General features: G+C 43.5%; 1 protein-coding gene across 4 annotated transcripts in view; it reads left to right on the top strand.

Moving 5' to 3' along the window:
• LRRC4C (leucine rich repeat containing 4C) overlaps positions 1-27,654 on the top strand; it is a 584,836-nt gene that overhangs the window by 370,163 nt on the left and 187,019 nt on the right. For 3 of the 4 annotated variants that reach the window (XR_004537629.1, XR_004537628.1, XM_033928520.1), the window contains exon 3: positions 4,437-4,578. The exons of the other annotated variant lie outside the window; for it this stretch is intronic. The gene's annotated coding sequence lies outside the window, so the exon portion shown is untranslated. The remainder of the gene's footprint in view (positions 1-4,436; positions 4,579-27,654) is intronic. 4 annotated transcript variants of the gene reach the window in all.

Here is a 27,654-nt window from a genome sequence, read left to right as displayed (position 1 = left end):
TTCAACATGTAACGTGGTGCATTTCCAAATAGAGTCTTATAACTGATACAACAAGCAAATTTGAAAAGTATGCTCGCTTCAACAGGAAGCCAATGCAATTTCCTAAGATATGGTGTTATATGTTCAGATTTCTTCAAGTTATAGATCAAATGAACTGCCGTATTCTGGATAACTCTCATCTTTCTAATAGTTTTCTTACAGGAGTCCAAGTAAATAATCTTACAATAATCTAGTAGACCCAAAACCAGAGATTGCACCAATCTGCATTATTAAAGAAAAACTATTACCAGTTCACAACTAGCATTATTTTTCCTGCTTGGGGGCTACTAAACTGCAACCCAATGCTGTTGGATTCCATCTTCTAGGAACCCAGAGCAAACGGTTTCCTCCTCCCTCGAAGATATTAATCAGACACAACCCTGTTCCCTAAAACTCTTCCCTTAAAATCACGACTATATGCCATAAAGGTGAGCCAACTATAGGGCAAACAAGCCAGAAACCTGGTTACCAGACACTGAAAATCTTGACACTAAGGGGGGAAGTTATAAACATGGGTTATCATGAAGGCTTGCTGTTTTAGCATAGGCCCTGTTTTATGCAATGAGACCTAATAACTAGGTCTAACAGTAAAATAACACAATTTAACTGTAGCCAATGCTGATAACCTCCCTCCCCCAGTGTTTTATCATCTTTATTAGAGGACAGTATCAAGTACTGTAATGCAAAATTTCATGCTATCATCAATGTATTATGAAGTATAACACAAGAGAGTCAAATCCACAAACACAAGATCGGAAGCCAAGTAGTGGAAATGTCCAATACAGCCTGGTGGACTCGGATGTATTTATGAATTTCAAAAAGATCCTTTAATTCATCCAAAAAGTAACTCAATGACTCAACATGTACATGTTTTGGCCAAGATGGCCTGCTTCAGGAGTCTTACAAATCACGTAGGTACAAAACTATGGTTAATTGGAATCGATTGTGCTCCGGCATTCAGTACAGAGCTTCCAATTATCCATAGTTTTGTACCCACGACTTGAGTGGATGCCTTTATGTGGACCAATCTATTTGCATCAACTGTGTGATTTGTAAGACTCCTGAGGCAGGCCATCTTAAGGTTTCAGTCTTGTTGAAAGCCACCGGAGCGTATGTTGTGTTAGAGGAGAAGCTTCCGCCCACACATGCACGCGACTGCATGAACAATCCGGCGGCTTTTCACAAGACTGAAATCTTAAAACACTCCACAAAGGTAAGGGGGAGGGAGGGAGATGCATGGACTGCGTGAGGGGTGCCAGAGGGAAGGATGGATGCTGCGGGGACGGGGAGGTGAAGGGACAGTGGGGATGGGGAGGTGAAAGGTTATTATTATTATTAATGTGAACAGGATAGCTGAATAATGCTTTGCACACCTAGTTCATGTCCATGACAGGCCTCCAGATAAAATCAATAACGTACGTTTATCGTTCATTGTCAGGCAAATTACCACCGGATGCATTAAAACACTTTTTCTCCTGCATTGCGCATATACGAGACCCTAAAATGGTTTAATAAAAGAGTCCGTTAAATAGTTATAGTTTGTTATGTGTTATTGTTTGAGAATGCTCATTTTGGATTTATTTATTATTTTTTGTTTGTTTGTGGGGGTGGCAATGCTGTTAAGTGTGTGCAGAGTGTGACTAGAGGACTGGATTTAGAATCACTGTCGATCAGGGGTGTCAAAGTCCCTCCTCGAGGGTCGCAATCCAGTCGGTTTTTCAGGATTTCCCCAATGAATATGCATGAGATCTATTAGCATACAATGAAAGCAGTGCATGCAAATAGATCTCATGCATATTCATTGGGGATATCCTGAAAACCTGACTGGATTGCGGCCCTCGAGGAGGGACTTTGACACCCCTGCTATAGATGAATGCCAGGAGTAAGGATTTTCTGGAAATTAATTTTTAAACACTTTATCTACCCCCACCCCCCATTTTATTTTACAAAACTGTAGAGTGGTTTTTAGCGCTGGCCATGGTGGTAACAGATCTGACACTCATAGACAAACACACTCCCCTTTTACAAAACTGTACTATGGCTTTCAGTACCAAGGCACCAGCTGCACCTCAGAGCTGTTATTGCCACAGCCGGTACTAAAAACCATGCTACGATTTTGTATAAAGGGGAGGGGGAGGAGAATTCCTATGAGCATCAGAGCTGTTACCACTGTGGGCGGCGCAAGGGTAGACTAGCAAGTAATCAAAGAAAAACCAGCCAAAGTCTAGCAAAAGTAATACCTTTTTTTCTAGTTAAAAAAAAAACCCTCTTACCTTCTGCTTATCAGTTTAAGAATATACAAATATGCTGGCATCATGCCCTTGAAGTTCCACAGCTCGTGGTGTGATGTAGGTTATGTGATGAACATTTTCAGATAGATGCAAAAACGCTGTTGGAAGTTTTGCCTGCAGAAATATTTAGGTGAAAAAATGGTGTCGTTTTTCCTTTGCGACCTCCTTAATTTCGATGTGAGACGCAACATAAACATTAGCCGACTTCAGCCATTAATAAAACAGATTAGGAGGAAGAAGAGAGCAGCTGGCACCGTGTAACACTGTGATCAAGACAGCATGAGACGTTGCAAACACTAATTTCGGCAACATCAACAAGTCTTTGAGGGGCAGGGTGGAGAGAGGTTTTCCTACTCAATCCTTGTGGCTGATGCAAATGGCAAAAGAAAATATCTTCCTAATTGGTTGCTGGTGGAACTTACACGTTGTATGTCGCCACCGGCAAAGACTATGGGCTCCTTTTACTAAGGTGAGCTACTTGTCTCACCGAAAGAGGTGCATCATTCCAAGCTACCACTGTTCGGTAGACAAAGGAGGATGCAAAAACTTTAGTTGATTTGATGCCCTTGACAGAAGGATGGTGCAACTTCTGATCATCTCTAAAACCAAACTCAACTGATCGCATAGATGGTATAAGGAAATGTATCAAATATTAAGGGTCAGTCCAAGCAGATTTTAAATACTACAACAATTGCTTGTTCGAGATTTTAAATATTATCATATATAGTTTGAATCTGATCCTGTGTAAAAACCAGTGTAAAAAGGTTTATTTACGCCATCAGAAAAAAATGATCATGTGACCCATTTCTAATCCAACTGCAGCATTCTTAATAATCTGCAGGTTTTTTTGAACAAAGACTTAAAAAAACACACATGAACACAGTTGAAATAGTCAAGGTCATGCATTTGGGCTGCAAAAACTCAAGGGAATGGTACAGTTTAGGTGTGAAGAACTCATGTGCACAACAGAAGAGCGGGACTTGGGTGTGATTGTAGGTGATGATCTTAAGGTGGCCAAAGAGGTTGAAAAGCTAGAAGGATGCTAGGTTGCATAGGGAGAGGTATGGCCAGTAGGAAAAAGGAGGTATTGATGCCCCTGTATTAGACTCTGGTGAGACCTCATTTAGAATATTGTGTACAGTTCTGGAGGCCACACCTTCAAGAAGATTTAAAAAAGATGGGTCGGTCCAGAGGAAGGCTATTAAAATGGTGTGTGGTCTTCATCATGAGGCGTATTTGGACAGACTTAAAGATCTCAATATGTTTACTTTGGAGGAGGAGATATGATAGACACATTTAAATACCTATGTAATGTAAATGCGCATGAGTCGAGTCTCTTTCATTTGAAAGGAAGCTCTGCAATGAGAGGGCATAGGATGACGTTAAGAGGTGATAGGCTCTGGAGTAATCTAAGGAAATACTTTTTTACAGAAAAGGTGATAAATATGTGGAACAGTCTCCCGGAAGAGGTGGTGGAGAAAGAGACTGTGTCTGATTTCAAGAAAGCCTCGGATAGGCACGTGGGATCTCTCAGAGAGAGAAAGAGATAATGTTACTATGGATGGGCAGACTAGATGGGCCATTTGGCCTTTATCTGCCATCATGTTTCTCCTGAAGGAGAAAGGGACTACAGGGTATAGATAGAGGGTTACTATACAGGTTACTTCAGGATTAGGGTATAAACAATTTAGGTAGTGGTGAACTTACAGGTCATGGACCTGGGGGGCCGCCACAGGAGCGGACTGCTGGGCACGATGGACCCCTGGTCTGACCCAGCAGAGGCAATGCTTATGTTTTTATATTTCTATGAGACTGTATAAGGGCTTCCACTACCAGTATAAAATTTTGTGCTTTCAGAAATGTCTTGATTCTATTTAATTTCATCAACACAAAAAGTAACCACATTATTGACCTGAATAGGTACCACACAGGTGCCCTCTGGGTGCCTATCAATAGATGCATTGTTTTAGAATAAGGTCAAACAAAATAAATTCCTAATATACTTTGCAAATTTGGGAACAGAAAAGAGGAAGTCATTGTTTTTGCATCTGCATTTTTCCAATTTATGTGATTTTTTTTGTGTGTGTGATTTTCTTTATTGTGCAGGTAAATTGATATACAGGAACGATGAGGACTTGGATTTATCGCGCTGCAGATATCCCAGTGGTACAGAGGAGCAATAACAACCAGAGCGCCGGAATCTGCTCAGAGAGAATAGGACAGCTGCCTCGTGACACGGCAGAGAATGGTAAACAGAAGACATCATTCATTCATAAGAAGCTGGTGATGCACTGCTGGGCTGAAGAGAGATCAGCATTTGCAGTCTGCATCCTGGCATGAATCATATGCAACAAGCCTGTTATTAACTTTGTCTAGTCGGTGCATAGTAGGTCAGGCTGGCTATCGCATTGGGAGAGTCCCTGTGTGAGCAGCATCCCAGGCTAAGTGGAAATCTCTTTTCTGACTCATTTCTCAGTAAGCTAATTTGCAAATAAGACAGCTTTATGTAAGAACTGCGTAGCCTCTATGTAGTTAGGGGCCTCCAGTGGCGACCAGGGTGGTGATGTCACTCCCCCGCCCTCTTCTCCACCCTCCACGCTCCTTCCCCACCTCCTCCTGCTGTTCGCGTGCACCGTTTCACTTCCCCCCGTACCTCTGGAATGTTCCTGGCGTGAGCAGCAACTCCCCAACCTGCTGTCATGCCAGCGTCGGCTCTTCCTCTGATGTCACTTCTTAGGCGTGGGCCCAGGAAGAGTCGACAGCAGGTTAGGGGTTGCTTTTCGCGCAAGGAATGCTACAGAGGTACGGGGAAGGGAAGTGGTGCGCATACGTGGCTTTGGGGGGGGGGGGGTGCCCAAAAGGAGGTTGGGGTGCCTGTGCCCTCACCAAGATGGCAACTGGGGTAGGACTGCTCCCTTTCACTACGCCACTGGGGGCATCTGTCGATGAAGTTATACCAGGTTTCAGCGGGAATAAGTCTGGCACCCAAAGTTAGGGCGGTCGCATCAGTTCGAAAACGGAAAGGTTATCTCTTTGAAAACTGTGAGGACAAAGTATCCACAGAGACGCATATCTAGTTCTTCTGTGAAAAACAGCACGCCTAGTTTGGGAAAACACAGACCTAGGCACATTTCTGTCTTCTCTGTCCTCACCCTGGCCCAAGTCCACCTGTTTTGTTTATTTTTTTAACTATTGTAAACCACATAGAACTTTATGGCCTTGCGGTATATCAACTGATTATTATTATTATTTCCCCATGGGCGGAATACCCACACGGATGATCCCTGTGTGTACTTTTTCCCAGGGAAAGGCACAGACTTTTGATCATTGCCCCATAAGACTCTTAAACCCAGATTCCAGGTCACTCAAATTTGGGAGCAGAGCCCAGATCTGTGAACAAACTAACCCCCTCCTTTACAAAGCTGCGTTAGCATTTTTAGCGCCGGCCGCTTTGGTAACAGCTCCGACGCTCACAGAATTCCTATGAGTGTCCGAGCTGTTACCAAAGCGGCCGGCGCTAAAAACAAGGAGGGGGCAATTGCTTAATAAGCCACTAGCAATAGAATATTGTCATTAATTGCAACTAATTAGAACTAGCGCGTGGAACCGCCTGCTTGCTTGTCCGTAACGCTGCCCACCTAAATGATATTATGCACATCTGAAAAGGAGGTGTGGCCATGGGCAGGGCACAGGCAGGTCAGTGGCGGAGCGCGGGTGAAAGGCAACCCCCCTGATCCCTCCTTGAAACTCAGTTATAAACATCATTTTAATGGCGTTTTTTTTTTTTTTTTATACTGGGTTTTGGTGCCTAATGGCACCTACAAAAACCGCGCCGTTTAGAAAATCCGGGCCAAAGAGCAGAGCACCTAGTTAAAGGTGGGCATGGATCGTTGGCGTGTTTTTGAGTTGGGAGTCATTGGGAGCGCAGGCATTTAGGCCAAGAAAACCCTGGCGTATATATAGGGTGCGCCTCAATGTTAGAACACTTAGCGACGCTAGGCATGATTCTAGAATGGATACCTAATTATTACCTAATTGCGCTTAGTACCAGACTAGTCAATGCTCTTCTATAAAAGGCACTCAGTCCAGAACGCCCTCTATAGAATTTTGTTAGCGCAGATTTTTCCTGGTTCTTAAATACGCATGCTGAATTCTCAATCTGGCTCTTAATGTCACTGGTAGCAGAGATGACTGAAGACTCTTCTCTTCAGAATGCCGTGATATGTGCCTGGACTCGTATCGGCTGCATCTCTCTGTGCCACTGTTCACTTAATCAGCTACAAATGAGGAATTTGGAAATGGTTAGCAGCAGTGATTTATATTTCTGGGCTTTCTGCTATCGTCCCTTAAGCAGATGCTCTGTGGATTGGGCTGGAAGCTGAAATGCAGTGGCAGATTGAAATGCCCAGAATTTGACTGTGTGAATCTTGCAGACACATGTTTCCTGACAGCTCCCCCGAATTCCTTATGTAGGTACCAGTGGCAGCATTGGTGTAGAATAATGTGATAAGGAAGCACATGTGCTGGACACAACCCAGTCTCGTATGAACAAAACACTTTATATTCTTTTAGTTTGCCTCACACTTTGCAGTTAACTTGGCTTACCTCAGCCAAGCAGTACAGGCATTAATTAGTCCTTTATCCGCAGCTCTGCCCTCAGCTGATGTCTAGGGGTAAATTCAGGAGTTCTCTTCTCTCTCAGGGACCTCCCTGAACTGATCCCAGGCTCATGCATATATTCTCCTCCCTGCCTGAGGACCGCCCCTATGACTCGGCAGGACTGCAGAGTCCAGTGCATCCTGGGAACTGTAGTTTCTGCATTCATGGGCCAACGCCCTCTAGTGCCCAGTGACAGAACATCATTACTACTGAGGGAGAATCCCCGGCTCTTTTACCAATAACTTGACAATTACGGTGTTATGTTCAGTAAAACGTACCTCCCTGGGTATTAGACTCATGCGTTGAGTCATATGCATGGCTTCCTTTTGGGTTTACTTTCATCATAGTGCATTGTTCATGCAGGTAAAATGTTGATTCTACCAGGGAAATTCTGCAAAGGAGCGACTGTTAGGTGCTAAGGAGTAGATTCAAGAAATAGTGTGAAAAATTAGGCACAAAAAATATGGATGCTAAGTGCCAATTCTATAAAGTCTGTTTAAAATTATACGCCTACATCGGTGTGCATAGTCAATGCAGGAGCCTAACTTAATTGTTCACCGATAACACTGTGCATGAATTGAAGTGGGTGTTCTATAATGATTCGAGGGTCGCTGAATTCAAAACTGACCTTAATTTTTTGGTATAACCCTCTGGGTGCTGAGGTTGTAGCTTTAACCGCTGCACCACTCTAGAAATCAAAATGTAGTAAAAGTGAGCCAAGTATGGGACAATCAAGCCATTGTGACATCACTGATGACGTTGGCTCTTAGGCATTGGTGGAATGAGGCTTTATGACATCACAATACCAGTTCTGGTTACACTGTGCAACAGAGGTTTGGGGGCATGAATTGAAGTGGGTGTTCTATAGTGATTCGAGGGTCACTGACCTTAATTTTTTAAGTAAAACCCTCTGATTTTTGGCAAAAGAGCATTATAGTGCAAAAATTAACATTTTTGCTATATTTTCTAATGCTTGGAGTAAATGTTATAACAATCTCTGAAATATTAAAACAGTTTGCCTCAAATTCGATTTTTTTTCCACCCCAATAATGTTGGTAGTGTTAGTGATGAGCACGGGGAAAGGTTTCACCCGGACATCGCTACAATGGAGAAACGATATCGGGGCAGATGGAGTTCATCAATGCTGGCCGACTTTTGTTGGACATTAGAGATGCTCCTAATCTCGTTTTATAAACGCACTTCAACAGGGTGTCAGGTCAAAAGCGCACCGGGACAAAGGCGCGTGCAGACAATTGAGCGCAGCGCGGAGGTGCGCACCGCAGAAAATTACAGTTTTTACGGCTCCGACGGGAGGGGGCGTGGGGGGGGAACCCCCCACTTTACTTAATAGAGATCGCGCTGCATTGTGGGGGCATTGTAACCCCCCACATTTTACTGAAAACTTCACTTTTTCCCTGTTTTTAGGGAAAAAGTTAAGTTTACAGTAAAATGTGGAGGGTTACAATCCCCCAAACCCCCCACAACGCCGGCGTGATCTCTATTAAGTAAACTGGGGGGGCTCCCCAACAAAACCCCCCGTCGGAGCCCCTAAAAACTGTAATTTTCTTCGGCGCGTGCCTCCATCTTGCGCTCAGTTGTTGGCGCGCGCCTTTGTCTTTCGCGGGGTTGTCTATGAACCCTTCATCAGCAAAACGATTCTAGAAAATAATATTTAAAGGAACTCTTAAATCGGCGCAATGCGTTAACATGATGGACTTCTCATGCTATAAATATTTGCGATTTGCTCAAAAAACTATACGTGATGGGAGAAAACAGAGGCTATTTTCAGACACAGGAGGTCAAATTCTATAAAGTGAACCTCATTTTCTTCTTGTTGTGTAATGTAATTGACAATTGATGTGAACTGCACTTAATTGAAAGATAGGCACACTCGAATATAAACCCATCTCAGTATAAACCAAGATACAATTTATACCCCCCTTTTTAGGGGAAAAAAGATAACTCAACTATAAACCAAGGGTTTATATTCTGCCATTCCTCCCCTATATCCCACCAGGCATTCCTACTCACCCACCCACCCTCCTTCTCGCCTCCACTCGCACTGTACCACATTGCACTGCACTGACAGTTCCCCTGCTGTCAGCCCCTCACCGACTTGAGAATTTCCTCACCATCAGTGCCACCATCTCCCTATTCACCCCACCCTGAAGAGGCACAGCCAACCCGCCTCCGAGACCCTCCCAGGCCTACTGTACTTCCCTGGTGATCTAGCGGGGCATTGGGGCAGGAGTGATTCTCACTCGCTCCTGCTCGTGCTCTCTAAGTGCTGAAAATGTCTGCCCAGAGAGCATGGGCAGGAACGAATGAGAATTTATAAATGACCTGGAAACTAGAATGACGAGTGAGGTGATTAAATTTGCAGATCACAATAAACTGTTCAAAGTTGTTAAAATGCATGCAGATTGTGAAAAATTGCAGGCAGACCTTAGGAAATTGGAAGGCTGGGCATCCAAGTGGCAGATTAAATTTAATGTGGACAAATGCAAAGTGATGCACATTGGGAAGAATAACCCAAATCACAGTTACCGGATGCTAGGGTCCACCTTGGGGGTTAGCACCCAAGAAAAAGATCTGGGTGTCATTGTAGACCCAATGAAAGCTTCTGCCCAATGTATGGCGGTGGCCAATAAAAGTAAACAAGATGCTAGAAATTATTATAAAAGAATGGTTAACAAGACTAACAATGTTAGAATGCCTCTATATCATTCCATGATGTGACCTTACCTGGAGTACTGGTTTCAATTCTGGTCTCCTTATCTCAAAAGGTTCAAAGAAGAGCGACCAAGATGATAAAGGGGATGGAAATCCTCTCGTATGAGGAAAGACTTTAAAAAGGTTAGGGCTCTTCAGCTAGGAAAAGATATGGCTGAGGAGAAATATGATTGAAGTCTACAAAATCCTGAGTGGAGTACAACGGGTACAAGTGGATCGATTTTTCACTCCGTCAAGGATTACAATTGGTAAATTAATGCATTTAGTTGGCACACTAAAAATTTGTAAGGAGTTATCATGAATCAAATGGGCACTGATGAATAAGAAGGTCAAGAAACATCATGGCAGATAAAGGCCAAATGGCCCATCCAGTCTGCCCTTCCACAGTAACCATTATCTCTTCCTCTCTCTAAGACAGGGGTGCCCAATAGGTCGATCATGATCGACCAGTAGATCGCCAAGGCAAAGTGAGTCGATCGCGGAGCCCATCCCGGGCTCCGTGATAGACTCGCGTTGCCTTCACAATCTACCGGGCCAATCATCTTTCCTCTCCCAGACGTCAATTCTGCCATCGGAGAGGAAGTTCCGGGCCAGCCAATCACTGCTTGGTTGGCCCGAAACTTCCTTTCCGACGGCAGAATTGACGTCGGGGAGAGGAATGCTGGTCACCCCGACGCAGGGAAGCAGGGAGAGCTTGGGGCGGCAGTGGCTTTGGGGGCCTGTTCCCCGATGGTGGTGGTGGCTTGGAGGTCTGTTCCCCGATGGCAGCGGCAGTGGCTTAGGGGAGGACAGGGAGAAAGAAAGAAAGAAAGGGGGCAGGCAGGGAGGCAGAAGGAAAGAAGGTAAACAGAAAGAAGGGGGCATGAAGATAGAAAAAAAAAGAAAGGGAGGCAGGGAGAAAGAAAGGGCAGGGAGAGAGGAAGAAAAAGTTGTGGGAGGAAATGAGGTCTGGAGGAGAGGAAGCATACAGGCTGAAAGAAGGGAAGAAAGATTGGATGCACAGTCAGAAGAAGAAAGTGCAACCAGAGACTCATGAAATCACCAGACAACAAAGGTAAGAAAAATTATTTTATTTTCAATTTAGTGATCAAAATGTGTCCATTTTGAGAATTTATATCTGCTGTCTATATTTTGCACTATGGCCCCCTTTTACTAAACCGCAATAGCGGTTTTTAGCGCAGGGAGCCGGTGAGCGTCGAGAGCAGTGCTGGGCATTCAGCTAAAACCTGCTATCTTGGTTTAGTAAAAAGGGAGGGAGGTATATTTGTCTATTTTTGTATGGTTGTTACTGAGGTGACAGTGCATAGAGTCATCTGCCTTGACCTCTTTGAAAAAAACCCGGAATATAAATGGTAATTAACATTTTCTCTGCGTACAGTGTGCTTTGTGTTTTTTTTAAATTTTATTGTTGGTAGATCATTTTGACTTGGTCATTTTAAAAGTAGCTCGCAAGCCCAAAAAGTGTGGGCACCCCTGCTCTAAGAGATCCCACGTGCCTATCCCAGGCTTTCTTGAATTCAGACACAGTCACTGTCTCCATCCCCTCTTCTGGGAGACTGTTCCACGCATCTACCGCTCTTTCAGTAAAAAAGTATTTCCTTAGATTACTCCTGAGCCCATCACCTCTTAACTTCTCCCTATGCCCTCTCATTCAAGAGTTTCCTTTCAAATAAAAGAGACTCGACTCGTGCGCATTTACGCCACGTAGGTATTTAAACATCTCTGTCATATCTTCCCTCTCCTGCCTTTCCTCCAAAGTATACAGATTGAGATCTTTAAGTCTGTCCCCCATACACCTTATGACGAAGACCATGCACCATTTTAGTAGCCTTCCTATGGACCAACTCAATCCTTTTTATATTTTTTTAAAGGTGTGGTCTTCAGAATTGTACCCCCCGCATGTAGATACGCTGAACAGGGCAGGATGTGGCTGTTTTTTTTTTGCAGAAGGATTGGGATCTAGTGCTAATAAAGATTACTGTTGAAACCTTGCTCATATTGCATCCACATTCTAATTAAAGTCTCTTCAGAAATGCTGTAACTCAGAAGATGTTCAGTCTTGCATAGAAAATTCAAGTGGAAAAAAAAAAAATAAAATACAGCCGACTGCTGCAGGGTGCACTGGCTTTCCAAAAAAAAAAAAAAGAGGAATGGAAATCATTTTAATTTCTTCAGCAGATTAGTAGTGAATTGGCAGTAAATTTTCTCGTTCATCTACATTCTTATAGTTCTTTAAATCAAGTTGTACGTTTTTTGGTTCCTCAGAAAATGTGGGCAGCATTATTCTCTTGCAGGCTGCTTTTGAAAGCAAGAGGTTTTCAGAATTTACAGACTGGCAGCTAATTCCCAAAGCCCAAAACCGACAGCAAGACTGCAGGGACTGAGGTAATTGGAAATTTACAGGCATGTTTTCCCTGAAAAAAAACTAAAGGACCGTGCATAGGTTTTATTACGGAGGTTTTCCGTTTTCTTTCTCTTGAATAAATACAACAGATAAATCAAAGACGCCATGAAATTGGCAAACTGAAGATTCTTATTTTTCTTTTTTCTTCTTTCCTGTATGCGTGTGTGTGTAGTATGGAGCAGAGACTGGAACGGGATGGACCCCGGGTTATAAAATTGCACACCTTCCTCACCCCTGAGCATTCAGTTCTGTTCATGAGCATGATCTTGGCCCCTGGAAAGGAAAGGAGGATCGATATTTGAATCAGAGTACAGAAATGCTCTGATAGGAGTTCTGTCATTGACTCTTTTACTACTGGAAACTCGTTTTATCAATAACTAGCGGATTATTCGGCGTTCCCTGGCTGTTTATTTATCCCAAAATGTCCCACCATGTCGCTCTCTATGGGGCTGAACTTGGGGTGTCAGGTCAAAAGCGCGCCGGGACAAAGGCGCACGCAGACAATTGAGCGTAGCGCGGAGGCGTGCGCCGCACAAAATTACTGTTTTTACGGCTCCGACGGAGGGGGGGAATCCCCCCCCCACTTTACTTAATAGAGATCGCGCCGCGTTGTGGGGGGTGTGGGGGGTTGTAACCCCCCACATTTTACTGAAAACTTCACTTTTTCCCTGTTTTTAGGGAAAAAAGTTAAGTTTACAGTAAAATGTGGAGGGTTACAACCCCCCCAAACCCCCCACAACGCCGGCGCGATCTCTATTAAGTAAACTGGGGGGGGCTCTCCAACAAAACCCCCCGTCGGAGCCCCTAAAAACTAATTTTCTTGGGCGCGCGCCTCCGTCTTGCGCACAGTTGTCGGCGCGCGCCTTTGTCTTTCGCCGACTTGTCTATGAACCGAACTTGGACTTAAACGGCATCGGAAGTGTCATCTCAGCGAGCCTGATAACTATGGATTAGACACCCCCTTCCCACCCCCACAGAATGTCCCCCCCCCCCCCGATACCAAGTCAGATGCCTTTTACAGCCAATAATTTTCCTCTCTGCGCAGTTGATGAATTATTCATGATTCTCATTATATAAGCTATGGTATTAGTTTGAAGATATGATTTCTGATGATTGTGGGTGTGTCTGTTTTATCATGTTTTTACAAAACTATGTATGAAATTATGTAAACCGTTTAGTTTTAAACGGTATAGAAATTATTAAACAAATAAATAAAAATATTTGTATACCAAGTTTGGTTGAAATCTGTCCATGCGTTTATGGATTAGACACTAATCTTTGTTGTTTTTGATAATTTTTAAATCACCCTCTTCCCACCTGCACAGTATTTTCCCCCAGATAGTAAGTCATATGTGTACCAAGTTTGGTTGAAATCTCTCCACGCGTTTCAGAGTTATGCTGAGTATTCATCTCAGCGAGCCCTAAAACACTATGGGATCCTTTTACAAAGGTGCGCTAGCGTTTTTAGTGCACGCACAAGATTAGCGCTCGCTAGCCGAAAAATGACTGCCTGCTTAAAAGGAGGCGGTAGCGGCTAAGGTGCACTATTCCGCGCGTTAAGGCCCAAACGCACCATTGTAAAAAGAGCCCTATGGGGTAGACACTAAAATCTGTTCTTTTCCACCATTTTTACCTGTCACCCCCTTCTCACCTCCACAGTGTTTGTTCCCAGATAGTACGCAATATTGTTTAACAAGTAATTTAGTTGCTTTTTTCTAAATACCTTAGGCTGAAATAATTGCTTTCAATAGCATCTTAAGATTACATCTCGGTTGATTTTTTTTTTTTTTTTTTGTAATTATCTTGCTGTAATTTGATTACTTTGTAAGCCGCCCTGAGCTGCTGGTGTGGGCGGGGTGTAACCAATTATTATTTTATTTCCCCTGATATCAGCTGATGACTATCAACATTTTTAAAAACACTAGCAGCTATGGACTATAGGAATTATGCCCCAATATTCAAAGCTGGGTCATAGCTGGTCGTCAATGCAGGCCACTGGCACTTAGCTGAAACCCAAGCAATAGCTAGCCAAGACCTGGGTAAGACCTTTCTTAAAACCACAGTTTTCCTTTCTTTATTTTTACCTAGGCCTTTAAAACATAGAAGCATGATGGCACATAAAGGCCAAATGGCCCATCCAGTCTTGCCTATCCATAGCATTCATTATCTCCTCCTTTCCCTAAGAGATACCACATGTCCTTATATGGTAGCTTAACCCATGGTAGAAGAACTGCAAGGGTCACCAACATCATTTTTAACCTCAAACCAGCAGGAGCAATTTGGAATAGCTCCTTTTCCAAACCCTCAATCTACCAGCAATCGCAAGAAGTAGGCTCTAGAGGGCTCACGGAATGGTGGGGGGTCTTTGGGGGAAAGAGAAAGCAAAATTCAGTTCCAGCCTGTTATAGAATACTAGTATAAATCTGGATTACACATCAAATTTTAGGTGCAACCACTTATGCTATTCTATGGCTGGCCTAAAGGGTGGCACCTAGATACAACAATTGGGCATATGAATGCAATTATTTCATAATGTATTGTCACAGGATTGTCCTCTGGACACTTGAACTCCTTGAGTCACTGCTGTAACTTTGGATCACTCTGGTAATCTCTAGTCCCTTTAAGCAGACTAATCCTCAACTACCTAGTCCCTTGAGGAAGTTTCAAGTTTAATTAATTTTAATATACCGACCATCGATGTGCACCTGGCTGGTTTACAATGCTAAAAATAAATTTTTGTAGGGGGGGGGGGAAATGTGAACATTAAATAGACAAATTACAAATACGAACATGAGCTTGAGGGGAAAGGGGGAGGGGAAATTTAATAATTACATCATTAAAAACAAATTAATTAAAGGGAAGGGGGGGGGGAGGATAAAACACCAGGAATGGGGATCGCTTCTTAAAAGCGGTTCGTGTTTATTTTGCGGGCTATTGGAAAGGGAATATTTAGACGCTATGGTATGCGTCTTGGAATAAGAAGTTTTTAGTTTAGTCTTAAATTTGTCAAGTGAATTTTCGAGGCAGAGTTGAGGTGGCATGGCGTTCCATAAGGTTGGAGCTATGATGGAAAAGTTAGTTTTTCTAGTGTAGTAGAATTCTTTGATGGAAGTTATAGTCAGTAAATTCTGATCAGCCGAACTAAGGGTCCGGGGAGGGCAAAAGGGGATGATGAGTTTATCAAGAAAAGACGAGAGACGCTAAAGTTTGATTTTAAAGACCAGCATTAAAGTTTTATAGGTGATGCAGTGGGTGACGGGGGTTAGGCAATTGCCAGCATTCATGATTGATTGTAAACCCACCAGGACAGACAGGGAAAATGCTTGAAGTACCTGTATGTAAATCACTTTGAGTCAAAGGGTATACCGAGTAGAGTGAAAAGGGCCCCTGTGAATTGCTTGTTTACTGATTTCAAGAATACTAGAAATAGGGGGCATGCAATGAAGCTACTAAGTGGCACGTTTAAAACAAACCAGAGAAAATATTTCTTCACTCAACGGGTAATAAAACTTTCTTGCCTGAGAATGTAATGAAAGCAGTTACCTTAGCAGAGTTTAAGAAAGGTTTGGATAATTTCCTAAAGAGAAGTCCATAAGTCATTATTGAGATGGCTTAGGGAAATCCACTGCTTATTCCTAGGAGAAGCAGCATCAAATCTGTTTTATTCCTTCAGGTTATTTAATTTAATTCTTATATACCGCTAATAACCGTGAGGTTTCTAAGCGGTTTACAAAAATGATGCATTAAAAGATACCATAAATAAAAATAAATAAGATAGGTACTTGGAAAATTCTCTAACTGTCCCAAAGGCTCACAATCTAACTAAAGTACCTGAAGAAACAATTTATGAAAAGTAAAGATAAAAATATAAAGACAGAGGTAGAGATAGAGATAGAAATGAATATTCCAACAAGATGGCGGCCAGTTAGGTATTTACATATATACAGGAACTCATGAAAAAAGGAAAAGGTTCCTGCTTGAAGAGTGTTGCCTAGAGGTCAGGTACTTGTGACCTGGGTTGGCTACTGTTGGAAACGTGATACTGGGCTTGACGGACCTTTGTTCTATCACAGTATAGCAATTCTTATGTTCGCATATGAGCCAAGTATAGTGAGTCGAGCCATTGTGACATCACTGACGAGTTTGGCTCTTAGGCATTGGTGGAATGAGGCTTTATGACATCATAATCTCAGCTCTGGAATGTTGCTACTCTTTGGGTTTCTGCCAGCTACTTGGGACCTGGATTGGCCACTGCTGGAAACAAAATACTGTGCTTGATGGAGCTTTTCTGTCCCAGTATGTTCTTAGAGAATTTGGAGGATAATGGCTCTAAAATGAAACCAAATTAAAAGCACAGCCTTGCTATGGCACTTAAAGATGTAGATATGTAAAATATGAACCACGGGGTGCAAGGGGATATCTACCGATGGATCAAACACTGGTTGGCAGGCAGGAAACAGAGGGTTGGAGTAAAAGGCCAATATTCAGACTGGCAATGGGTCACGAGCGGAGTTCCACAGGGGTCGGTGCTGGGACCGCTATTGTTTAATATATTTATTGACGATCTGGAGACCGGGACAAAATGTGAGGTTATCAAATTTGCTGATGACACCAAACTCTGCAGCAGGGTTAGGAACACGGAAGACTGTGAAAACCTGCAAAGGGACCTAACGAGACTGGTAGACTGGGCAAATAAGTGGCAAATGAGTTTTAACATAGAAAAATGCAAAGTCATGCATGTAGGGAAAAAGAACCCGATGTTCAGCTACAAAATGGGGGGAACACGGCTAGGGGTGAGTAACCTTGAAAGGGATCTGGGGGTGATGGTTGACACATCACTGAAACCATCGGCGCAGTGTGCGACAGCCTCAAAGAAAGCAAACAGAATGCTGGGCATCATCAAAAAAGGTATCACAACCAGGACAAAGGAAGTCATCATGCCGCTGTATCGCGCAATGGTGTGCCCGCACCTGGAGTACTGTGTTCAATACTGGTCGCCGTACCTCAAAAAGGATATGGCGGTACTCGAGGGAGTGCAGAGGAGGGCGACTAAACTGATAAAAGGTATGGAAAATTTCTCATACGCTGACAGGTTAAAAATGCTGGGGCTGTTCTCCCTGGAGAAGAGGAGACTTAGAGGGGACATGATAGAAACCTTCAAAATCCTAAAGGGCATAGAGAAAGTGAATAAAAACAGATTCTTCAAACTGTGGGGAGCCACAAGCACTAGGGGTCACTCGGAGAAATTGAAAGGGGACAGGTTTAGAACAAATGCTAGGAAGTTCTTTTTTACCCAGAGGGTGTTGGACACATGGAACAAGCTTCCAGAGGAGGTGATAAGCCAGAACTCTGTACAGGGGTTCAAGAAAGGTTTGGATAGGTTCCTGGAGGATAAGGGGATAGAGGGGTACAGATAGAACTTGAGGTAGGTTATAGAAATGGTCAGTAACCACTTCACAGGTTGCGGACCTGATGGGCCGCCGCGGGAGCGGACCGCTGGGCAGGATGGACCTCTGGTCTGACCCAGTGGAGGCAACTTCTTATGTTCTTATGACCTGGAAGCTGCCAGTCTTGTGCTGCTCCTTCTAACCACCTGCATATTTCTAAAATCCTGCTCCCGCTGTAGATGCTGACAAATACACGCCCTACTGCAGTTATTTTAGAAAACGTTCTGCATCGAAACTGATCACATCCCTGACCTGGATGTCTCAATCCCTATCTCTACCTACATTCAACATAAAAATGGGTCTTTTTTGTATTCTAAGCTCTCTGTCTGAACCAGAAAATTAGATTTACAAGCTTTGTTCACATGAGACAGGCAAAGAGAATGACCTTGGGGAAACTCAACTATGCAGGATACAAGCAAGAACAAGCACCAGATGTCTGTGTGGTTGTTTCAATATATGAAGCCACCCACCCAAAAGTGTATATTTGAAAGAAGATTTCAGTTCTTATGGCTATGTCATTTGTCATCATGCATTGTGAATTTGAGGTTCCATGGTGGAACCATTCCACCCCTTCCCTCATACCTCGTTAATGTTCCTCAATGCGAGCAGCAACTCCGACCTGTTGTTTACGCCAGCGTCAGCTCTTCCTCTGGTCCAGGAAGTGATGTCAGAGGAGGAGCCAAGCAGCAGGTTGGTAATTTGTTAAAGAAGTATGAGGGAAGGGGCGCGCGCACGGGGTAGTGGAGGGGGAGGGGAAGCAGCAGAGGGGCGGAGCGGAGGACGGGTCCTACCTCCTTCCAGTCGCAGTCATTTCTCTGCACAAAGCCGTGGGCAGTGGCTCCTACGCACGTCCTGCAGTTGAGCTGGAAGCCTTTCTGACACGGGAGGAGCTTCCTCTGACATCAGAGTGAAGACTTCTGGCTCAGCCGCAGGACACATGTAGGAGCTGTTGTCGGCGACTTTGTGCAGAGAAACGACTGCGGCTGGAAGGAGGAGTGAGCCGGCCAGAAGGTAAACACCCCCTGGAGGGAGGCATGTACTTGGTGAACAGAATGGAGGGAGAGAGAGGAGCACAGTTTAGAAAACAACTGAAAAGTTTCCTTTTCTCAAAATTCCTAAACTAATCATTTTCATTGTATTAATTTTTATAAAATTTTGGACACCACATTGAACTAATGTTTATGCAGTCTAGAAATCTGGTGTTATGTTATGAGAGGGAGAGGGGAGCATTGAGATTCGGAAGGGAGGAAGCACAAACTGGATGGAAGGAAGGACACAGGATGGAAGGAAGGAGGGAGGGGGCATGAACTTGAAATACAGAATGGAGGGAAGGAGGGGAGCATGAGCCATAGAATAGAAAAATGGAGGGAGTGAGGGAAAGAGTGAACTGGGTGTCTGAGAGAGAGGGAAAGAGAGATGGTGCATAAAGGGAGATGAAGATAGAGAATTGTTGGGCATAGAGAGAGAGAGAGAGAGAGAATTTTTGGACATGGTGGTGGGAAAGGAGTGAGGTAGAGATGAATGGGGAAGAAAGAGATGAGAGGAAATAATATTGGATGTGGTGGTGGCAAGGGAACAATGAGATGAATGGAAAGGAGATGCAAGAGGGGCCTGGAGAAGGTGGGAAGAATACTAGGATCCGAGTTACATACAAATTCAACTTAAGAACAGTTTAAAAAAACAGAACCCGTTCTTAACCTGGGGACTTCCTGTCAGGCTCTTATTTTATGCATCTCTGTAGAATCTTGCAAAAACAGGTAATGGGTTGCATAATTATGTAAATCAGCTCATTATGGATGCTTGCATAGCTAAATAACATATGTTACAAGTGCAGTGTATGAATGTCAATGCAAAGGCATTACCATGAGAAATTTAACTACCCCTCCCAAAGGTACAGTTAATTTTATCACAGCTCTGTTCTTATCTAATCAGGGCATACAAACCTGTTTAATTCACTTGCAGTCACAGTTCACTTTCCTAAGCTGCTGCATGGAAACATCTGTTGTGGATTATTGGTCTCTATGCTCCTTAGTTAACTCAGAAAAGTCCCAGAAGATCATCTAAACCAGTTTACTCGGCAGAATAGGGTGGGCCACTTGGGCCATAACCCAACATTGGTTTCTGTGGCCTCTCCAACAGAACGGCATATACGCATTTCTGAATATTTCAGACCTGCCAAGTCTCCTGCTTTCAGCAGAGACTCCCGCTTTTGTGGGTCATCTCCTGCACTCCTGCAGGTTAGCCACAATCTCCTGCTGAGTGGCCTCATTGTCCAGTGGCAGCAGGACAGCTGGAGATGATGCTTTATGAAGCATTACCTGCTGTTGCTGGATGGAGAGGCCACTCTTCTTGCCTTTGGCCGTCAATTGACTGTGCCATGTGCAGAGCAATAGGGAGGCCAGGTGGAGCAATAGGCAGAGCAATGGATGGATTAGGATAGGCTGGGGGGTGGACCCTAAATATCCCGCTGAGTGGGTTGACCCCCTTGGCAGCTCTGTTATTTGTTCCTAGTGTCTAGAAGTCTGGGCAGGAGCAATCCCTAGTCATGCTTACCCTGATTTTTTTTTTTTTTTTATCTAAAATTATGTTGGTGACCTCTAGAGGAAGTCTCATGTTACTACCAGTAGGGGTCATATTACCATTTCTGTGCCCTTTTACAGAAACATTACCCCCTTGAAGTAGTACTGTGAGTCTACCATTAGGGGCCACCAGCACCATTTTGGATGAAGGTGCTCTTGACCATAAAATGAGAATCCCTGGGATTTTAGTAAATTGAGCCTGGGGGAGTTTTCTGGAAGATGGAGCTTAGAAGGCTTGGGTGGGAGGGTTACTGCCTTGGGGAGTTAGGGGAGAGGTTACTGTTGAGTTTGGTGATAGCCACTGAGGGGTTGGGTCTGTGGTGGCATTATGGGAATAGACTTGAATGGGAAGACTCAGGGGGTGCTCTGTCACTTGGTATTATAGAAGGGTGCCAGTCCCATTAACATGCTTCCATTTGGTAAGGCTATAATGTAGCTTGTGGTGTGCATTTCATTACTGTGTAATCCAAGTTTCCAAGTGTATTATTTATTTGATATACCGTCCATAAAAATTTATCTAGACGGTTTACAGTCAATAAAAATACTTAAAAGCAAGAGTTGAAAAAAAAAATTCACCACATAATAATTAAATGTGGAGAGGGGGGGGGAGGTTACATATATTAGTTGAGACTGACATGACAGGGGAGGAAGGTACAAGAGGTGGTAAAAAATATACCTCGAGATAAAAAAATATATATAAAGGAATGAGGGGGATGGATAGAACATTGGGAGTTAATTCATCTCTAAAGAGGCGTTTGGAGTTGAAAACCTGAAATGAAAATTATTCCAGGGAAAAGAAAGGGCTACTGGATTAGATTGATGGAATGAGGCATTATAACATCACAATCTGAGCTCTAGAATGTTGCTACTTATGATGTTAAAGTGTTTGTGGCTTGTGCAGATGAGGACGGAGCTTAGGCATTGGTGGAATGAGGCATTATGACATCACAATCTGAGCTCTAGAATGTTGCTACTTATGATGTTAAAGTGTTTGTGGCTTGTGCAGATGAGGACGGAGCTTAGGCATTGGTGGAATGAGGCATTATGACATCACAATCTGAGCTCTAGAATGTTGCTACTTATGATGTTAAAGTGTTTGAGGTTTGTGCAGATGAGGACAGAGCTTGAAAGAATTAGGTAGGGATGGGAAAATGAGTTCCTATGGGGACAGGGGGAAAATGTGTCCTCGTGTCATTCTCTATTGCACAGCCTAAGTCATGAAGCCAGGCCAGAGATGGTCACCCAAAAAAATTATATGTAATGATCTGTCAACTTCTTTGAAAAGATCAGTAATTTTAGGTATATGGAATTCTGTCTAAAATACAATCATATGCACTTACAAAGTGATTGTAGGAGATATGTATAACCGCAGATAAGAGTGTGTTTAAACTTGAGAATGGATTCCATTTCTTTCATCTTCAAAGGCACGTAGAACTATATATTGGCTTTCTGTTGCCACCGGTGCTATCATGAGTGCAACAGTCAATCTTTGTAATTCAGGCTTGGACTCTATTGAAACAATCTTGGAATGTGCAAAGAGTATCTTGCTTTTCCTCTGGCAAGAGAAATTCATTATAACGTATTCATGTATTCATGAAATTTCTTGGGGGGAAAAAAACCCCCACAAACAAAAGAGAAAGAGAGAAAAACAAAACCAACAAATCAGATTTTAATCCAAAGCATAAGAAATTGTCGTGATAAACTCAAAGATGTGCAATTTTATATTAAGCCGTCCCAGCAGGAAACGATGTTAGAACATGGGTTTTGGACTGATCTTATCTCATTTAAGTCTGAAGGTGAGAAACTCCTTGAATGAGACAGACATGACCTACTCAGGAGGAGTAGCAAAAGCAACTTGCAAAGGAAAAGTCAGAAAATAATAGTCCCAGTTTGTTAAGCTGAAAACTACAACTGCATTGCTTAAAGCCAATGGTTCCCAAACCTGGACCTGGAGGTACCCCCAGCCACAGTGGCATAGCGAGGGCAGGAGGTGCCCACGGCAGTGGCTCCCCCAGTGCCCTCCTCTCTGCCTCCCATGCCACACTTTTGCACCCTCCCTCCCCCCATACCTTGTTAAATCTGCGCCAGTGCAAGCAGCCTCTCTGGCCTGCGGCTGGCGCTAGCCTTGGCGTTCCCTCTGATGTCACATCCTTGCACCACGACCCGTAAGTGATTTCAGAGGGGAGCTCGAAGTTGCTCGTGCTGGCGAAGATTTTAAAAGGTAGGAGGGAAGGGAGGGTGCAAGTGTGGCATAGGGGGGTGGAGAGGTGCCAGTGCCTCCACCAAGATGGCGCTCGGGGCGGTCAACGCCCTTTTACTATGCCACTGCAGAGCCAGTCAGGATTTCAGTATATTCACAATAAAAATTCAGTATACAGTGGAGGCGGTACATGCAAATCTCTCTCATGAATATTCATTGTGTTTATCCTGAATACCTGACTGACGGGGGTGCCTCCAGGTTTGGGTATCACTGGCATAAGGCTTAAGTTTTGGGGGTGAAGGATTTATACAGGTGGAGGATAATTTTCTAAATCCTTTATAAAATTAGACCTTGTTTAAAAGTATACTTGGAACATAATAATAGCCTTACTGGGTCCATCAAGCCCAGTAGCCCATTCTCACGGTGGCCAATCCAAGTCAGTAGTACCTGGTCAAACCCAATGAGAGCAACATTCCAGAGCTGAGATTGTGATGTCATAATGCCTCATTCCACAGTGCCTCAGAGCCAACCTCAGCAGTGATGTCACAATGGCTTCATTGTCCTATACTTGGCTCACGTAAGAGAATAAGAACAGCCATACTGGGTCAGACCAATGGTCCATCAAGCCCAGAAGCCCATTCTCACGGTGGCCAATCCAGGTCAGTAGTACCTGGCCAAAACCCAAGGAGTAGCAATATTCCGTGCTACCAATACAGGGCAAGCAGTGGCTTCCCCCGTGTCTTTCTCAATAACAGACTATGGACTTTTCCTCCAGGAACTTGTCCAAACCTTTCTTAAAACCAGCTACGCTATCCGCTCTTACCACATCCTCTGGCAACGCGTTCCAGAGCTTAACTATTCTTTGAGTGAAAAAATATTTCCTTTTATTGTTTTTAAAAGTATTTCCCTGTAACTTAAGAACATAAGAACTGCCACTGCTGAATAAGACCAGTGGTCCATCGTGCCCAGCAGTCCGCTCACGCGGCGGCCCTCTGGTCTAAGACCAGCACCCTAACTGAGACTAGCCCTACCAGCGCACGTTCTTGTTCAACAGAAACTTGTCTAACTTTGTCTTGAATCCTTGGAGGGTGTTTTCCCCTATAACAGCCTCCGGAAGTGCGTTCCAGTTTTCTACCACTCTCTGGGTGAAGAACTTCCTTACGTTTGTACGGAATCTGTCCCCTTTCAACTTTAGAGAGTGCCCTCTCGTTCTCCCTACCTTGGAGAAGGTGAACAACTTGTCTTTATCTACTTTGTCTTGAATCCCTGGAGGGTGTTTTCCCCTATTTGAATCCCTGGAGGGTGTTTTCCCCTATATCAGCCTCCGGAAGAGCGTTCCAGTTTTCTACCACTCTCTGGGTGAAGAACTTCCTTACGTTTGTACGGAATCTATCCCCTTTCAACTTTAGAGAGTGCCCTCTCGTTCTCCCTACCTTGGAGAGGGTGAACAACCTGTCCTTATCTACATTCAGTACCTTGAATGTTTCGATCATGTCCCCTCTCAATCTCCTCTGTTTGAGGGAGAAGAGGCCGAGTTCTGTAATCTACTGCTGTACAGCAGCTCCTCCAGCCCCTTAACCATCTTAGTTGCTCTTCTCTGGACCCTTTCGAGTAGTACTGTATCTAATTTGGTTGTTACAATTACCAACACATAGCTTAAAGAACTTTAAATAAATAACTCTCAAATTAATTTTTGCAATTTAATAATTTCAATTATAATGTGCCGCAAAAAAAATAAAAATTGTTCTGGTTAGTCTGCAAGAGGTAAAAAAGATTGAGAGACACCGCTGTAGATAGAAAGCAGACCAAATAGACCAAGCATTGAGGGTAGTAAGATAATTAACTTTACTCACATATCCCATGGCATACTTGAAGAACTAGACTTGCCATATCTCGATACTTGTCAACTTATTTTCCACTTTGAAGACTGAAATTGGGGGTTTTGACTTATTGTTTCAGATAATTCTCCTGGTAAAAATAATTATCCACTTCACCTCAGATGGGTATGAAAGAACATTAACCTCTGTTTAATTCACATATGCAAAGTTTACACCTGGTCATCCCCACAGTAACGATGCTCTGTTAAAGCCACAACTACACAGTTGCTAACTGGCTGTAAGCCCAGAGAATTACAACATAAAATGGCATTTCTGGATGCTGTACGCCGAATGCAATTTCTCTGACGATGCAGAAGACTGTTTGTAGTCAAATGTGTCCTTTTGAATAGGTCTGTGCAGTTGGCTGTAAGTCTGGCTTGCATCTTTCCCAGTTGGGCTTGCTTTATGCTGACAAAATCTTGATTTAAGCTAGACCTAAGGGTCTAGATATTACGCGTTAGCATGTTTCCTGAAACCTGCACAATCAGTCACTCTGGAGACTGTCTGGCCAAAAGGGAGAACGATTTTAATGACTATCAAAGACTAGAACATACTGATTGCATTTTCGTTACTGATTATAGTAGCCAAGAGAAACAAAGAATATATAAGCTTTATGATTAAGTATTGGTCGCCGCACCTCAAGAAGGACATGGCGGTACTTGAGAGAGTCCAAAGGAGAGCAACGAAACTGGTAAAAGGGCTGGAACACTGCCCAAACGCCGAGAGGTTGGATAGGCTGGGGCTCTTCTCTCTGGAAAAAAGGAGGCTCAGGGGAGATATGATAGAGACCTTCAAGATCATGAGGGGCATAGAGAGGGTGGATAGGGACAGATTCTTCAGGCTGAAGGGGACAACAAGTACGAGGGGGCATTCGGAGAAACTGAGGGAGATAGGTTCAAAACAAGGAAGTTTTTTTTCACCCAAAGGGTCGTGGACGCTTGGAATGCGCTACCGGAGGAAGTGATCAGGCAGAGTACGGTACAGGGATTCAAACAGGGATTGGACGGATTCCTGAGGGATAAAGGGATCGTGGGATACTGAGGGAGGTGCTGGGATGTAACACAAGTATAGAAACCCAACCAGGTAATAAGTATAGAAAGCCAACCAGGTAATAAGTATAGAAAGCCAACCAGGTAATAAGTATAGAAACCCAACCATGTAATAAGTATAGAAACCCAACCAGGTAATAAGTATAGAAAGCTAACCAGGTAATAAGTATAGAAACCCAACCAGGTAATAAGTATAGAAACCCAACCAGGTAATAAGTATAGAAAGCCAACCAGGTAATAAGTATAGAAAGCCAACCAGGTAATAAGTATAGAAACCCAACCAGGTAATAAGTATAGAAACCCAACCAGGTAATAAGTATAGAAACCCAACCAGGTAATAAGTATAGAAAGCCAACCAGGTCGTGCATGTGCAAAACCGGAGGGTTAGGACTTCGATGGGAAGACGGGACTTCAATGAGAAACCAAGGTGGCAAGGGGTGACCCTTCTGGTGATTCAGACGGGTCGTGACCTGTTTGGGCCGCCGCGGGAGCGGACTGCCGGGCGGGATGGACCTATGGTCTGACCCTGCGGAGGCACTGCTTATGTTCTTATGATGATCATAGCATCTGATTTTCTTCCATCATCATCACCTTGTTCATCCTTGTCTTGGCTCATATCCTGGTACATTTTATTAAGCCATGATCAATTTCTATTGCATATATTAGTTTCATGGAAAGCGTGGTGAATGTATACAATTTGACCTGAGCGCACTTAAGCTGCACACCAACATTGACGCTAGGTTTTAACGGGTGTAAATGAGGGTGCCTAAGATTATGGGTGGGATTCGGCGTTAAATGTGATTCAATGAAGGGTGCGTATCATTTATAGAATCGTGCTTAATGCCTTTTTTTTTTTTTTTAACAGTGCTGAATTTTGAGAACTGTCCATAGACTTCCCCCCCTTTAGGTGCAAAGGCTATTCAGGAAAGAGTAGATTATATAGAATCATGCCTAGCGCCACCTAGGTGTCCTTGTGGTAGGCACAGGTATATTATGCCATTGTTTTCCTAATTACAATGCATAGCAACACCTAAGTCAACCATACATATCCTCAACCCCCCAACCATCGGAAGATAGAAACATGATGGCAAATAAAGGCCAAATGGCCCATCCGCAGTAACCATTATTTATTCCTCTCCCTATTGGCTAAGGTTCTTTACACCTGCACTGTGAGGTCATAGAACTTTATGGTTATTGAAACATTGTAACATGATGGTAGATAAAGGCCAAATGGCCCATCTAGTCTGCTCCATCCACAGTAACCATTATTTCTTCCTCTCCCTATTGGCTAAGGTTCTTAACATTTGCATCTCCTCTTCCTATAGGCTAAGGCTCTTTACACCTGCATTGTGAGATCATAGAACTTTATGGTTATTGAAACATTGTAACATGATGGTAGATAAAGGCCAAATGGCCCATCTAGTCTGCCCCATCCACAGTAACCATTATCTCTTCCTCTCTCTAAGAGATCCCACGTGCCTAACCCACGCCTTCTTGAATTCAGACAGTCTCTGTCTCCACCACCTCTACCGGGAGACTGTTCCACGCATCTACCACCCTTTCCGTAAAAATGTATTTCCTCAGGTTACTCCTGAGCCTATCACCTCTTAACTTCATCTTATGCCCTCTCATTTCAGAGCTTCCTTTCTAATGAAAGAGACTCGACTCGTGCGCTCTATTCTATAATGCTGGTCACCAAAAGTGTCTCATATTCAACCCAAAATCGGATGTGATCATGAGAGGGGCATGGGTGGGGGTGGAGTTGTTCCAAATATTTTTGCTAAGTTTAATGCGAGCAAGTGCAAAGTGATGCATTTGGAAAGATGAACCCAAACTCGTGATGCTGGGTCATTGCCGAAGATATGTTGAAACCCTCAGCTCAAAGTGCAGAGGTGGCAGCTAAGAAAGCAAACAGAATGTTAGGAATTATCAGGAAAGGAATGGAAAACAAAGATGAAACTGTTATAATAACCTTGTATTGCTCTATGGTAAGGCCGCAACTTGAATACTGTGTGCAGTTCTGGTCGCCATATCTCAAAAATGATATAGCCAAATCTTTTTTTAAACCCCGCAAAGCTAACTGATTTCACCACATTCTTCAGCAACAAATTCCAGAGTTTAACAAGATGTTGTCTATAAAAATATTTTCTCTGGTTTGTTTTAAATCTCCTACTTAGTAACTTCATCGCATGTCCCCTAGTCCTAGTATTTTTGGAAAGAGTGAACAAGTGATTCACATCTACCCTTTCCACTTCCCTCAGTATTTTATAGACTTCTATCATATCACCCCTGAGCTATTCTTTCTTCAGCTTTGAGCACATCCTGAGGATAGACTGGCAGGAGGCTGCCAGAGTGACATAGAAAGAATAGCTTTTA

Source organism: Geotrypetes seraphini, chromosome 19 (genome assembly GCF_902459505.1).
Source record: "Geotrypetes seraphini chromosome 19, aGeoSer1.1, whole genome shotgun sequence".
NCBI classification, from domain to species: Eukaryota; Metazoa; Chordata; class Amphibia; order Gymnophiona; family Dermophiidae; genus Geotrypetes; species Geotrypetes seraphini.
The sequence above is the reverse complement of the archived record's forward strand: the minus strand, read 5'-3'. Positions and strand labels throughout refer to the sequence as shown.